The sequence below is a fragment of the Schistocerca cancellata genome, chromosome 1 (assembly GCF_023864275.1).
Source record: "Schistocerca cancellata isolate TAMUIC-IGC-003103 chromosome 1, iqSchCanc2.1, whole genome shotgun sequence".
NCBI classification, from domain to species: Eukaryota; Metazoa; Arthropoda; class Insecta; order Orthoptera; family Acrididae; genus Schistocerca; species Schistocerca cancellata.
This window is the reverse complement of record NC_064626.1, coordinates 139,379,320-139,393,649: the sequence shown is the minus strand read 5'-3', so window position 1 is coordinate 139,393,649 and position 14,330 is coordinate 139,379,320.

Sequence of the window (14,330 nt, the reverse complement as noted above, 5' to 3'; positions counted from 1 at the left end):
TGCTTGACACTGTCGGGCCTCAGTGTCAGCCGGCCAGTGAAAAACGTGATTTTAATCTTGCTGCAGGCAGATGGTTCCCAATGGTCCTTGGTGACAAGTGCCCAGATTTTGTCCCTGGATGACGTTCAGTCGGCCACCACTACTAGCACAATGCATATGTCTTGGCCTGTGTCTGAAATACGCCGACATACGGAATCTGGTCTACGGGTGCGGAAATGTTCCGCAGACAACTGCTGAAAGCACCAGCGATACACTGTGCCCAACATTTGGAGCAACTTGTCGATAAGTTCACCCAGCTTCCCGCAGGCCAACAATGCGACTGTGTTCAAATGGCTGAAGTTGTTCAACAGGAGACGTACTAGTCGCCGAGGCACTGTTGTATCTTAGACTGAATGCTGCACACACACACACACACACACACACACACACACACACACACACTGTTCAGACTAAACTCGGCACAGTCACTACCGGTAGTGTCAAAATAGAGGGCGCACAGACAGGCCGTATGATTCCCTATGGTCGTCACAAATGAATCAGCAACACTACAACCCATCAGTACGAACATATTATACGCTGGTCTGACTTAACACCATCTTTAGGGGCGTAGCCTTTCTTTTCCGGCAGTGTATTTGACAGATAGCCATTAACAACCCACGTTAAAGACGATCTGAGAACATTTAGTTCAAGCCCAACAAACGCAGGAGCGCTATGGCGAAACCTCAAACACATCATAAACCGTGGACTAGATAATTACGTGCCAAGTAAAGCAATAAAAGGCGGAAAACAACCACTTTCTTTTAACAGTAGGGGAGAGAGTTGTAGCTGGAGGGTCGTGTACCTAGGAGCAGATGAAGTTTCCTGGTCGGTGTTTCAGTGTAGTGGCTGATTTTAGGAGCGCATAAAGGAATGCGCACCAGAAACCACATTTTCTACGGTTTTTCCTGCAGTGAGAAATGAGGTTGTGGTTTGTGCAGCGTTTGTAAAAATTACGAGTTCTACATATTCAAATGGTGCACATTAAAGCAACGTGGAGCATGTTGTTAATACTTCAATTACATAGTATTATGAGTAAAATTCTCTACATCTTTGAAAGTAGTTACATAACGTGCCTGACCGCGTTATGCCTTGGAGCGCTTTTTCACATTTGGAAAAACCTTACTTTTTCTGAGTAATATTTGTAATTTCATAAAAAGACAGCAGTACTCGACATTTAAAAATGGAATAAGGAAACATTGAACTCCCATACAGCGCTTGCTAGAGGAGGAAGTAAGAAAAATATTCCGAGGTGCGATACTCTGCGCTGCCGTTAGGAGAACGTTGCACGAAAAGAGATTGCTACACTGACAAAAAGAAAAAAAAAGAGAACGCAAGAAAACTAATAGAGAGTACTTAATGGAAACACGTGCATTAGTAAAACGAGCTACGCTTGATGTCCACAATATTTTAACAGTATACCCCGGTAAAAGATCCGTCAAGAAATAACAAATAAAAAGAAGCAGTTAGGATCTGATTACTCGAGTAGTAGTAAGTTTGTGCAACTCCTTTATCTTTAAAATCGTTACTTACAAGCGATACGATACGAAACGAAAACGTAAAATCAGTCGCGGAGAAGGCGAACGGAAGGTTTGGATTTGTTTGGGAGGTTCTAAGGTTGGTTGGTTGGTTGATTTGCAGGAGGACGCCAAACAGCGGGGTCATCGGTTCCATAGGACGAGGGAAGGATGGGCAAGGAAATCGACCGTGCTCTTTCAAAGGAACCATCCCGGCATTTGCCTGAAGTGATTTAAGGAAATCACGGAAAACCTAAATCAGGAAGGTCGGAAGCTTGTCTGAACCGTCGTCCTCCCGAATGCGAGTCCAGTGTGATAACCACTGCGCCACCTCTCTCGGTGAAGATTCTAACGGAGAACAGTGCATCTGTAAATGAAATAGAACTCGGGGCGCTAGTGCGACCAACCGTAGAGTATTGCTGCATCATTTGTACTCCTTATCAGGTAGGCATGATAAAAATTCAGTGAAATCAGAGAAACGCTGTTAGGATCGTAGAAACCCAGTCTACTGAATGTGCCGTAAGGAAACTCAGGTAAAAATGATGACATAATTCCCGCAGAACCATGTTGCGTAAACACACTCGAGAATAACTGCGTAACGGTTCTGCTGCAACCAATGCATATCTCGCGAAGTGGCCACGAGAATAAAGTAAGGAAATTGGGGTGTGTGCATAGGCATATAAAAAATTTTCCTCTCACAATGTAAGAATGGAGCAGGACATAAAATTGCTAATACTGGTATGAAGTACAGCCCACCGCACACTTTCACTGGCAAACCATTACGGCCACCTGCTTCTTAGCCTGTTAACCAGGGCCGGTTTGAGGCCTACACGACTCAATAAGCGGTTTGGGGCGCTAGAAGGAGACGAGCGCCACAACTATGGGGTTTCCAGATTTCCATGCAGGAATTACAAAAGTAATAGCGGCCGCTTGGTGCGCGAAGCGGAGCAGGGCACCAGGGACCCCTCAAGTCCAAGCTTTATGTTTGTGCCGTCTCGTTGTCACTGAAGACTTGTACCATGGGGAGCAAGGAGGGGATGCTGTTTGATGGCCGGTATCCTCTCCTATAACACAAACTGCATGCATGTGTTAACAGAACTCTTTATTCATAAGAACAAGAAGTTACTTAAGATAGTCCAGGTTTTGTGGTACAAGGTCTTCTTCAATAGTCCACATTAGCCTTACTGATGGTGAAGTATAAGTCCTGTTGTGTGCACTAGAAGAAGAATGGGTAGCTTTGAGGGATGAAGTAGTGAAGGCAGCATAGGATCAAGTAGGTAAAGAGACGAGGGCTAGTAGAAATCTTTGGGTAACAGGAGAAATATTGAATTTAATTGATGAAAGGAGAAAATATGAAAATGCAGTAAATGAAGCAGGCAAAAAGGAATACAAACGTCTCAAAAATGAGATCGACAGGAAGTGCAAAATGGCTAAGAAGGGATGGCTAGAGGACAAATGTAAGGCTGTAGAGGCTTACTTCACTAGAGGTAAGATAGATACTGCCTACAGGAAAATTTAAGAGACCTTTGGAGAAAAGAGAACCACTTGTATGAATATTAACAGCTCAGATGGAAACCCAGTTCTAAGCAAAAACGGGAAACCAGAAAGTGGAAGGAGTATATAGAGGTTCTATACAAGGGCGATGTACTTGAAGACAATATTATGGAAATGGAAGAGGATGTAGATGAAGATGAAATGGGAGATACGATACTGCGTGAAGAGTTTGACAGAGCACTGAAAGACCTGAGTCGAAACAAGGCCCCAGGAGTAGACAACATTCCATTAGAACTACTGACGGCCTTGGGAGAGCCAGCCCTGACAAAATTCTACCATCTGCTGAGCAAGATGTATGAGACAGGCGAAATACCGTCAGACTTCAAGAAGAATATAATAATTCCAATCCCAAAGAAAGCAAGTGTTGACAGATGTGAAAATTACCTAACTATCAGTTCAATATGTCACGGCTGCAAAATACTAACGTGAATTATTTACAGACGAATGGAAAAACTGGTAGAAGCTGACCTCGGGGAAGGTCAGTTTGGATCCCGTAGAAATATTGGAACACGTGAGGCAATACTGACCTTACGAGTTATTTTAGAAGAAAGATTAAGGAAAGGCAATCGTGCGTTACTAGCATTTGTAGACTTAGAGAAAGCTTTTGACAATGTTGGTTGGAATACTCTCTTTCAAATTCTGAGGGTGGCAGGGGTAAAATACAGGGAGCGAAAGGCTATTTACAATTTCTACAGAAACCAGATGGCAGTTATAAGACTCGAGGGGCATGAAAGGGAAGCAGTGGTTGGGAAGGGAGTGAGACAGGGCTGTAGCCTCTCCCCGATGTTATTAAGTCTGTATATTGAGCAAGCAGTGAAGGAAACAAAAGAAAAATTCGGAGTAGGTATTAAAATCCAGGGAGAAGAAATAAAAACTTTGCGGTTCGCCAATGACATTGTAATTCTGTCAGAGACAGCAAAGGACTTGGAAGAGCAGTTGAACGGAATGGACAATGTCTTGAAAGGAGGATATAAGATGAATATCAACAAAAGCAGAACGAGGATAATGGAATGTAGTCGAATTAAGTCGCGTGATGCTGAGGAAATTAGAGTAGGAAATGAGACACTTACAGTAGTAAAGAAGTTTTGCTATTTGGGGAGCAAAATAACTGATGATAGTCGTCGAAGTAGAGAGGATATAAAATGTAGACTGGCAATGGCAAGGAACGCGTATCTGAAGAAGGGAAATTTGTTACCATCGAGTATAGATTTAAGTGTCAGGAAGTTGTTTCTGAAAGTATTTGTATGGAGTGTAGCCATGTATTGAAGTGAAACATGGCCGATAAATAGTTTGGACAAGAACTGAATAGAAGCTTTCGAAATGTGGTGCTATAGAAGAATGCTGAAGATTAGATGGGTACATCACATAACTAATGAGGAGGTACTAAATAGAATTGGGGAGAAGATGAGTTTGTGGCACAACTTGACAAGAAGAAGGGATCCGTTGGTAGGACATGTTCTGAGGCATCAATGGATCACCAGTTCAGTATTGGAGGGCAGCGTGAAGGGTAAAAATCGTAGAGGGGGACCAAGAGATGAATACACTAAGTAGATTTAGAAGGATGTAGGTTGCAGTAGGTATGGGGAGATGAAGAAGCTTGCAGAGGATAGAGTAGCATGGAGAGCTGCATCAAACCAGTCTCAGGACTGAAGACCACAACAACAACATGTACACTACTCTGGTCGATACGTGCTGACTGACTCTACGCTACAGGCTGACCTAATTGCAACTGTCACTGCGACTCCCACCAGGCTGCGACTGATGACTTGTTGACTCACTGGACGACATTGAGTCCTCTGCTCCGTGGGGCGACCTTAAAGTGGCAGCCGAGAGGCCGTTGGCGGCACGTTTCTTGCGAGTCTGTCTTTGGCCTCTCTGCTGATAGGCTCGCTTGCTGCTGTGCCCACTACCGATCTTCTCGCAGCTTCTTTACCGCTCGGAGTGCTGGTGGCAGCTTATGCCAGCACATTTTGTACAGTACATACCGCAATTGGCAGCAAAAAGTGAGACGGGTGAAAGTGTAAGAGCAAGAAGTGGGAGATGGGAGGCGTCAAACGATAAGTCGTTTGTGTGGATAAATGTCCTCCAACCAGCCCTAGTGTTAGTCCACTTTTGGAACGCAATGCAACAGCGATTCAGCATGGCATGGCTTTGCCTGGTCTTTAGACGGTTGGTGGACGTATGTGTTACCACATCTCCATGCTCAGGTCACGCAGTTCCTGTAAATTTCGTGCCAGCATTTTGAGGCCGAAAGATGGTGCTCGATAGCATCCCACATGTATGCCATCAGGTTCAGATCAGGGGAATTTGCTGGCCAGAGCCGCAATGTGAGTACTCTCCTGTCATCCTCAGACAACTGTGGCACGATTTTGGTACTGTGACATGGACAGTTATCCTCCTAGAAGATGCCATTGCCGTCCAGTAAATCATGATGCAGGTGGTCCTCAGTAACGTTCTCATCATCCACAACTGAATAGTACCTTCGATTATTACGCCAGATACCACAGAGGTCGGGCCTGTCTCCATGGAGGTCGGGCCTGTCTCCATAGCGCAGTGCATTTTTCGAGCAGCCCTTTGCCTGGGTAAAGACGGATCCGGACATAATTGTCGATCTGGTGTCACAAGAAGCGTTGACCATATGCTACGTTTCCATTGATCTGCAATGCAGTCTCTATGATCCCATGCCCTCTTTAACCGTATCGAGGATGCCATTGGGCCAACATGGGAACACGTAGAGGTCATCTTCTACAGAGCCCCATGTTCAACACTGTGCACTGAATGGCTGGCTTTGAAACTCTTGTGCCCGCACCATCACTGTGCTCTGTCGTCACAGCTCCCACAGTTCGCTGCCTATCCTGCTGCAAAGAGCGGACAAACGGCCGACCTGCACGTTTTGTGACGAGATGCCTACTTGAGGTATCGCCGTCTTTCAGCCACTTTCCGTAGATGCGCACGACAGTAGCACACGAAAAGCTGACCAACTTCGCCGTTTCGGAGATATACTCCCGGAAATGGAAAAAAGAAGACATTGACACCGGTGTGTCAGACCCACCATACTTGCTCCGGACACTGCGAGAGGGCTGTACAAGCAATGATCACACGCACGGCACAGCGGACACACCAGGAACCGCGGTGTTGGCCGTCGAATGGCGCTAGCTGCGCAGCATTTGTGCACCGCCGCCGTCAGTGTCAGCCAGTTTGCCGTGGCATACGGAGCTCCATCGCAGTCTTTAACACTGGTAGCATGCCGCGACAGCGTGGACGTGAACCGTATGTGCAGTTGACGGACTTTGAGCGAGGGCGTATAGTGGGCATGCGGGAGGCCGGGTGGACGTACCGCCGAACTGCTCAACACGTGGGGCGTGAGGTCTCCACAGTACATCGATGTTGTCGCCAGTGGTCGGCGGAAGGTGCACGTGCCCGTCGACCTGGGACCGGACCGCAGCGACGCACGGATGCACGCCAAGACCGTAGGATCCTACGCAGTGCCGTAGGGGACCGCACCGCCACTTCCCAGCAAATTAGGGACACTGTTGCTCCTGGGGTATCGGCGAGGACCATTCGCAACCGTCTCCATGAAGCTGGGCTACGGTCCCGCACACCGTTAGGCCGTCTTCCGCTCACGCCCCAACATCGTGCAGCCCGCCTCCAGTGGTGTCGCGACAGGCGTGAATGGAGGGACGAATGGAGACGTGTCGTCTTCAGCGATGAGAGTCGCTTCTGCCTTGGTGCCAATGATGGTCGTATGCGTGTTTGGCGCCGTGCAGGTGAGTGCCACAATCAGGACTGCATACGGCCGAAGCACACAGGGCCAACACCCGGCATCATGGTGTGGGGAGCGATCTCCTACACTGGCCGTACACCACTGGTGATCGTCGAGGGGACACTGAATAGTGCACGGTACATCCAAACCGTCATCGAACCCATCGTTCTACCATTCCTAGACCGGCAAGGGAACTTGCTGTTCCAACAGGACAATGCACGTCCGCATGTATCCCGTGCCACCCAACGTGCTCTAGAAGGTGTAAGTCAACTACCCTGGCCAACAAGATCTCCGGATCTGTCCCCCATTGAGCATGTTTGTGACTGGATGAAGCGTCGTCTCACGCGGTCTGCACGTCCAGCACGAACGCTGGTCCAACTGAGGCGCCAGGTGGAAATGGCATGGCAAGCCGTTCCACAGGACTACATCCAGCATCTCTACGATCGTCTCCATGGGAGAATAGCAGCCTGCATTGCTGCGAAAGGTGGATATACACTGTACTAGTGCCGACATTGTGCATGCTCTGTTGCCTGTGTCTATGTGCCTGTGGTTCTGTCAGTGTGATCATGTGATGTATCTGACCCCAGGAATGTGTCAATAAAGTTTCCCCTTCCTGGGACAATGAATTCACGGTGTTCTTATTTCAATTTCCAGGAGTGTATTTGTTTCTGAGTCCGGAGCAAAACAATTTTCTCTTTGTCAGACTCGCTTATGTCTGCGGATTTCCCCATTTTCAGCCCGTACCATTGCTAGCTGGAATGATTTCTCATTCGTGTCTGATCTTCTCATTTACGTTGTTACCGCTTGACATGACCACAGCACCACAGGACGGCAACTCACTCTTGCAGTGGTCATGATGTTTCGGTATCAGTATACAGATATAGACTTATCGTGCAACTCACTCAGTACTTAGTGCTGACTACACCGTCCAATTACAATAATTTGACCACTAGTCAAAAACGACCTGTTACAGCACGAGACGTGCAGGAAGAGAGTCAATAACGTTCTCGAATGTACCGACAGCGATGTGGGGCCATGTCGACTCCAGTGCCGTGCCCAGATCACTCAGATCGAGGTGGTACCACAGATTCTCGATTGGATTGAAATCCGGAGAGCTTGAGGCCAAGAGAGTATGCTACGTCGAATTCCTCGTTTTCTGGTAACAGTGACAAAATCAGCTCGCAATTCATCGTAGCACTCATTTCCTTTCTCTTATCTGATTACGTCCCACAAGCAAGACGTGGGAAAAGTAAGCGCTCAAAATTCCTCTCCAAAACTGGGGACTCATCGTAAATGGAGACAACAGCAGTGGGCGATGATCGCGCCCAAGGTCAACTCGCTAGCGCGAACTACTGAAAGAGCTCAGCGGCAGCGAGATAATGGATGGGCGGTGCATACTCAGCTGGCGTCCTAGTGACACTGGGGGCGCAGAGCGCGTGCGCGGCAGAAAACTGCCAACACCTCACTGAGCAAATTCCACTGATCCGGGCGGCAAACATTTTCCTTGCCATATCGTCTTTCAGCTACCCATCCACCATGTGCAAAGAACACCGTTCGAGGCTGGCAAGAAAGTTGCCAGTGACTTGACAAGTACCTCAAGACTTATCAGTTTTTTTCTGGTCTTGTGAAAAAAAGGTAACGGATTCACCGTTATACTGTTACGCTATAAAAGAATATTATACAACGAGTGTCAGTAAGGTGAGGGTGGTATTATGGTTATCAGAAGTGCGACAAAAAAACGAAGGTAAAATAAAAAAAAACTCAGAACAATTTTTTTTAATGCAGGGGGACGGTGCAGGAGAAAATTCAGGAGTATACTTTACTGTAAACAAGAATGGAATCTCAGACAGTATAGCCAAGAATTGTTTTCATACTAAACACAAGATAATCCACCTTCATCGTTCAAGTCTACGCATCAATATGCTTAAATTCTGATGCAGAGGTACAATCAGTACCTCTATGGAGACTTACAGAAACTGATAAATTACAAATTTCCATTACAAGATGTTGTACTCGTATGCTGATGCAGAAGTATGAAAAAAAAAAACAAAGAATAATCTTTAGCAGAATTTTTCGAGATGTACATGTTTGCTGTTAACACATTCTTTCAGTCGAAGAGAAATAGAAATAGGCTTATCAAGTTACAAATCGATATAATAAAGCAACTGACCGTATTATAACAAACAGCACTGCAATTCAATAATATATACATCGGTTTTAAGTTATTTTTGAATTCCAGATGACCATAGACTAGTGAGATCCAAAGTGAAAGTAGAGACGTGCAAAAAGCTAAAAACATCAACAAATGGGAAATCAAATGAGATTGCGGGAATTTATTTGAAAACTGAGAGGTACATCACACAAAGTAAAGTAACAAGTTCACCCTCATACAAAATGAAAATTATAGAAATATAAATGAAAGGGACACTTAGCTAACATAAAAAATGAATATTATACAGATACGAACGAATGGGACAATTATTTAATAAAGATACTCAGGAGAACACCAAAATACGTTATAGATAGGAATAAGTCAGAACAAAAGAAAATTTCGAATGGTACAAGGTAACCATTAAAGAAAATGCCAGAGTTTCAAGTAAAGGAGAACAATAACCTAATAGAATATGTTGAACTACATAAAATCATTCCAAAATATGAATGAAAGGATGTGAGACAGCACAGTGAAAATTTGATAAGAGCATCAGTTGAAAACAAAAAGGATTCGAAGGCCATCAAAGAGAAACGTTTTTGTTGGTAATGACAATATAGTCAATTATGATGCATATAAACTAACCACAGAGAGAAAATAATACAAATACTGCAAAGTTTTTTAAAATGTTTGTTTAACTGAATCATCCGTAATTGGAAATCCACGCTAAGTTATAGGTCGTTCTATAAACGGCTCACTAAACCAAATCAAGGATCAGAGGGAAGCAACGGCATGCCATCTCCAACAGGACAGAGATGAGCACATGTGTTGGCCACGTTATCTATCACCACAGTTATTGATTTCATGGCCAATTTTCCACTTGTATGACTAGTGTAACTCAAGACTTTGTTATGGTTGATTTGATAATAGACAAGTAGTCCGAAACCGGACATCAATCAGTAAATATTCTTCCTGTTCAACTTAAGACTGTTTTCATAACAGTTACTGGAATAACAAAAAAGTTGCACATCCATTCCAACCCCAGGATGTTGGAGATACAGTAATCTTCAAACTGATGACAGCTTACCTTTGCAGGAGACAAGAACAAAGACAACGAATAACATTTCGGAAATAACGTTGACGAGGTGCATAAAGCCAATCGAGATATGAAGAAAAACAGAATGTAGCAGGGGATTACAGTATTTCAATAGAGTTTAATACACCTAGCAGAAAAGTAACGCAAAAGAAACTTGCAAGGTTATTTACAGAATGCTGACGAATGGAATCAACTGTCTAGAACTGGAGCAACACTTTAATTGTTCTTTTAACTTCACGACATAGAACTTCACAGACGTGCTAAGCTCCCTCTGCAATTTACAAGATCATTAGCAGGCTGATGGGATGAAAAACAGTAGATCAGAATCAGGTAGGAAAACAGTAGTAGTGGACACAGAAGGGACCAGTTCTTAGTTTTGAACGAAATGATCAATAATTATCAATAATTATCAATTTGTGTGGTATTCATAGATTATTGAGAAAGTTTCTATCGAAACTTATACTAACAGCCCTTACGTGACAGATCATTAATCTACACACTACCCTACGTTAGCGCACTGAAAATACAATATATAGATGCGGAAATTCAGTAGACTTTATCACAATAGTGGAAGAACGCGGAAGCGAACGAAGATTCAGAAATGGAGATTCCGTATCTTCCGTTCTCAGTAGTTACAGAGGAAATTTTCAAGTCAATAAACTGGAAAAAAGGACAAATTCGTGCTATTTAAAAGTACCTGAATCACTTCTGTTTTGCTGCCTTCGTTGTGATTTTTGCCTCTAGTTAAGAAAAGCTTCAGCAATGAATGGAAGAACTTAATAGAGCAAGTTTGCAAGAAGGTCTGAAAACAAATTATCATAAAATTACAAAATTTCATTTTCAACTCTTTAAAAAGGGAACAGTGGCAAATTAACTCTGAAGTAACTCTGAAGTCAGAGAACTAGTTAATGAGATTTTGTGTTTCTAGTCGAGTCGGCGTAGTAAGATCTCTGACAGCTAACAATGCCACGTTGCTTCCAACTTCCAAGCGCAAACTGCTGCAGGCGAAAATGGTAGCCGTCTATAGAGATATACACAACACTGAGGCGTTACTTCAGAGTAGAGATGGGCAAACTGACACACGTAAATGTTTCGAAACAAATGAAACAGTACAATGTAATGTTTCGATACAGTGTTTCGAAACAGTGAAACAGTTTGTGTTTTGTAATCTAATAAACCTACACATTTTATCATCTTGAATGTCTACTGTATAAGTACGTCCATATAAACACAAATGAGGTGCGAGAGCTCCAATCACATCGCAAAAAGTATGAAACTATCACTTAGGCGTCTTGGCAGTTTCGTATTTCCTGCAGCAAATGCTCTGCTTTTGTGTCATGTGACTTTCATGCTTTTCAATTGGCTGAGGAAAGCCTTAGCTGAAGGCAGAAGAACCACCACGAACGGAACTGGAGGTGGGAGCAAACTGCAGAAACAACAGATATGCTACTGGGATTCCCACATTCCATTAGTATGGCTAATATACCCATCCTGCTAATTTCCATGCACACAAAGGGAATCATTGTGGATAATAGACACAGTGACTATAGACTCACAAATAACGCCAAATAATTCGAATAAATAATAAAATATAACAGAAAAAAATTTTGTGTTTCAAGGTGTTTCGAACCGTTACTATAAATTTACGATGCTTCCCGTTCACCATTACACTATCAGTGATATTTCAAACAGATTGCTTGCAATTATACCTACATCAAATTTATGTACATGTCTAATAACTGTCACTCTACGCCTTTTTTTATTTAAAATGTTGTAGTCTTACTTGCGTTTCTTAATATGATTACTGTACATGAACAGACAAGCGTATGTTATAAAAAAAGTGTAATTTAACTGAATGATTTTCACATATTTATTATTTTGAATGCGAATAGTATGCGTTGTTTTATTGTTTGCTTAGTGTTTATAAAGCAGATGTTACGCCATTTCGGAATAGGACAGTCAGCTAGAAACGAAGCTTTTTTCGGATATCTTAAGCTTCATGCTATTGCTTGTCAAAAGATTTCGACACTCTTGAAAGTGTTTCGTGAAGTGGTATGTTGTGTTTCAGTACCTGCGCCGAGCCCGAATCTCGTCCGACACAGAGCGGAATGAAACATCACTGTTTCGATACAATTAGTCCGTTCCAGGCGCAGGTGGACTGAAACAGTCTTATTTTGAAACAACGATACAGTTTCTGTGTCTGGCTCGAGATCCGAGACAGGGGCGGAATGAAACACCACTGTTTCGAAACAGTGAAGCATAGCCGTTCCGAAACACTGAAACAGTTCCAGGTATCGATACACTGTATCGAATCATAGAAACAGTGGCCAAGTCTACTTCAGAGACGTTTACAAAACTGCGTTACGTGATTGGTCCAAGCAGGCGCACGAAGCTGTCACGCCTAGCCTGCAACAATTGTCATGGATCTTCTTACTCGATTACAGCTCAAGTTGATACTGGATAAACACCAAAAGAAAAGCAACAGAACAGTAAAAATCTTTCATGTTGCTTTTGGTAAACTCAGTAGAGTTTCCTACATCTATACTCGGCAAGGTAACTTATGGTAGTACTTTGTGTACTAGTGTCACTACCCCCTCTCCTGTTCCACACGCGAATGGTGGGCCGGGAGAACGATTATTAGGAAGCGTCTGCGTGAGTTTGAATGTCTCTAATTTTGCTTTCATGGTTTCTTCATGGGGTATACGAAAATGGGGATCCAGGTGAATGCAGCAAGCGTGGCTATACTACAGGACGCCATTCGTGTTTTCTACGTGTCGATGCCATCACGCATAGAACAAGTTGTCAGGGCTCCTCGCCGACCCTGTGCCTACTAGGCCACAGGATACATGCTGAAGTGAGGTGAGTGAAATGCTAATCATTTCTCCAGAAAATACTAATGTACACGTCCTCGAATATGAACATCCTATCTCTAGTCATTCAAGATTTTTTTTGTGAAAGTGAGTGTATTTGCACCTCTGCGAAATCAGAATCTTCTCACTCATACTTAAAACCGTGTTGTTCCACCCACTGCATTGCGGTATGCTTGGATCCTTCTTGGTATGCAGCCAACAAGAAGTCAGGCTCTCCCAGTCTTCAACGGCTACTCTCCGAAGGTCATACGACATCTCAGGAGGGTTCCTGTGACAATGCACTGCAACATTCCATTGCTCCCAAAAAAGCATTCGGTTTCAACAGATACTGTAGGACATTCCATTCGGTTCACTCATGCCTTCTGGAGAAAAGTGTTCAGTAAGTGGGCGCACTGCGTGTAAGATATTTTGTGAGCTCCTGCAGACAATATGAAATTTTTATGAATGATGTTGCGTCAGTTCTACATCATTTTGTTTTAGATTCGTTACCTGATGCACGAAGAAGGTGACCTAGGGAACATTTGGATTGAAACCTGGATTATTATCATCAGTATCCCCAGTACAGGATTTGTCTGATGACTAATGTCAGAAAATAGTGTAAGGCAGCCAGTTACCAATGCCCTTATCAGGAATGGAGTCCCACAGCTTCAACAGGAACGTGGATCAGTCATGTCTTGGGGGAGTCTAGACGCCAGATGCCTTTCATCACTGTTGAGGATAGTTCGAAGGCCGTGCAGTATCAGAGCAGGATTCCCCTGCCTACTGTGGAGCTCTAGAGTCAACAGTTCATTTGTGAGGTCATCTTTCGAGACGATTTCCCTTTTACCGATGGCGTTGCTGCATTCGTTCATAGCTACTTCTTTTTTTATTCCCTTCTTCTGACGCGCAACTGACGCCCAAACAGTGCAAAGTTATCTGGCGCTGAAGCTAATTTTCCTGCAGAGAAACAAACAATTTTGGAAAGTATTCTGAAGTAGGAGGCTAACCAACCCACAGTGGAACTTACTGCCAAATTAAATTTTCATATCGGAAGGGATCTAGAATCCACAACCTTACCATCTGAGCTATCCAGACACAGATCATGATCTGCCTCATCGTTTCCAAGTGTGCAGATTCAACATCAGGTATCACACGCACTTTCAATCTGACAGACAATTTTCACTTTGCTGCAGGGATGTTTACTATTTCCGAAAGCAATATCCAGGTTGTGGCAAAGTTATTCTCTGCTGTATTGTTTCCGCCTGGTGTCCCAGACGAGAGAACTTCTGGGGTGTAATCAAACAACAGTTTTGAAACTAGCAGTGAGGAGTGTCGGGATAGCTCAGTCCGTACAAGCATTCGCAGT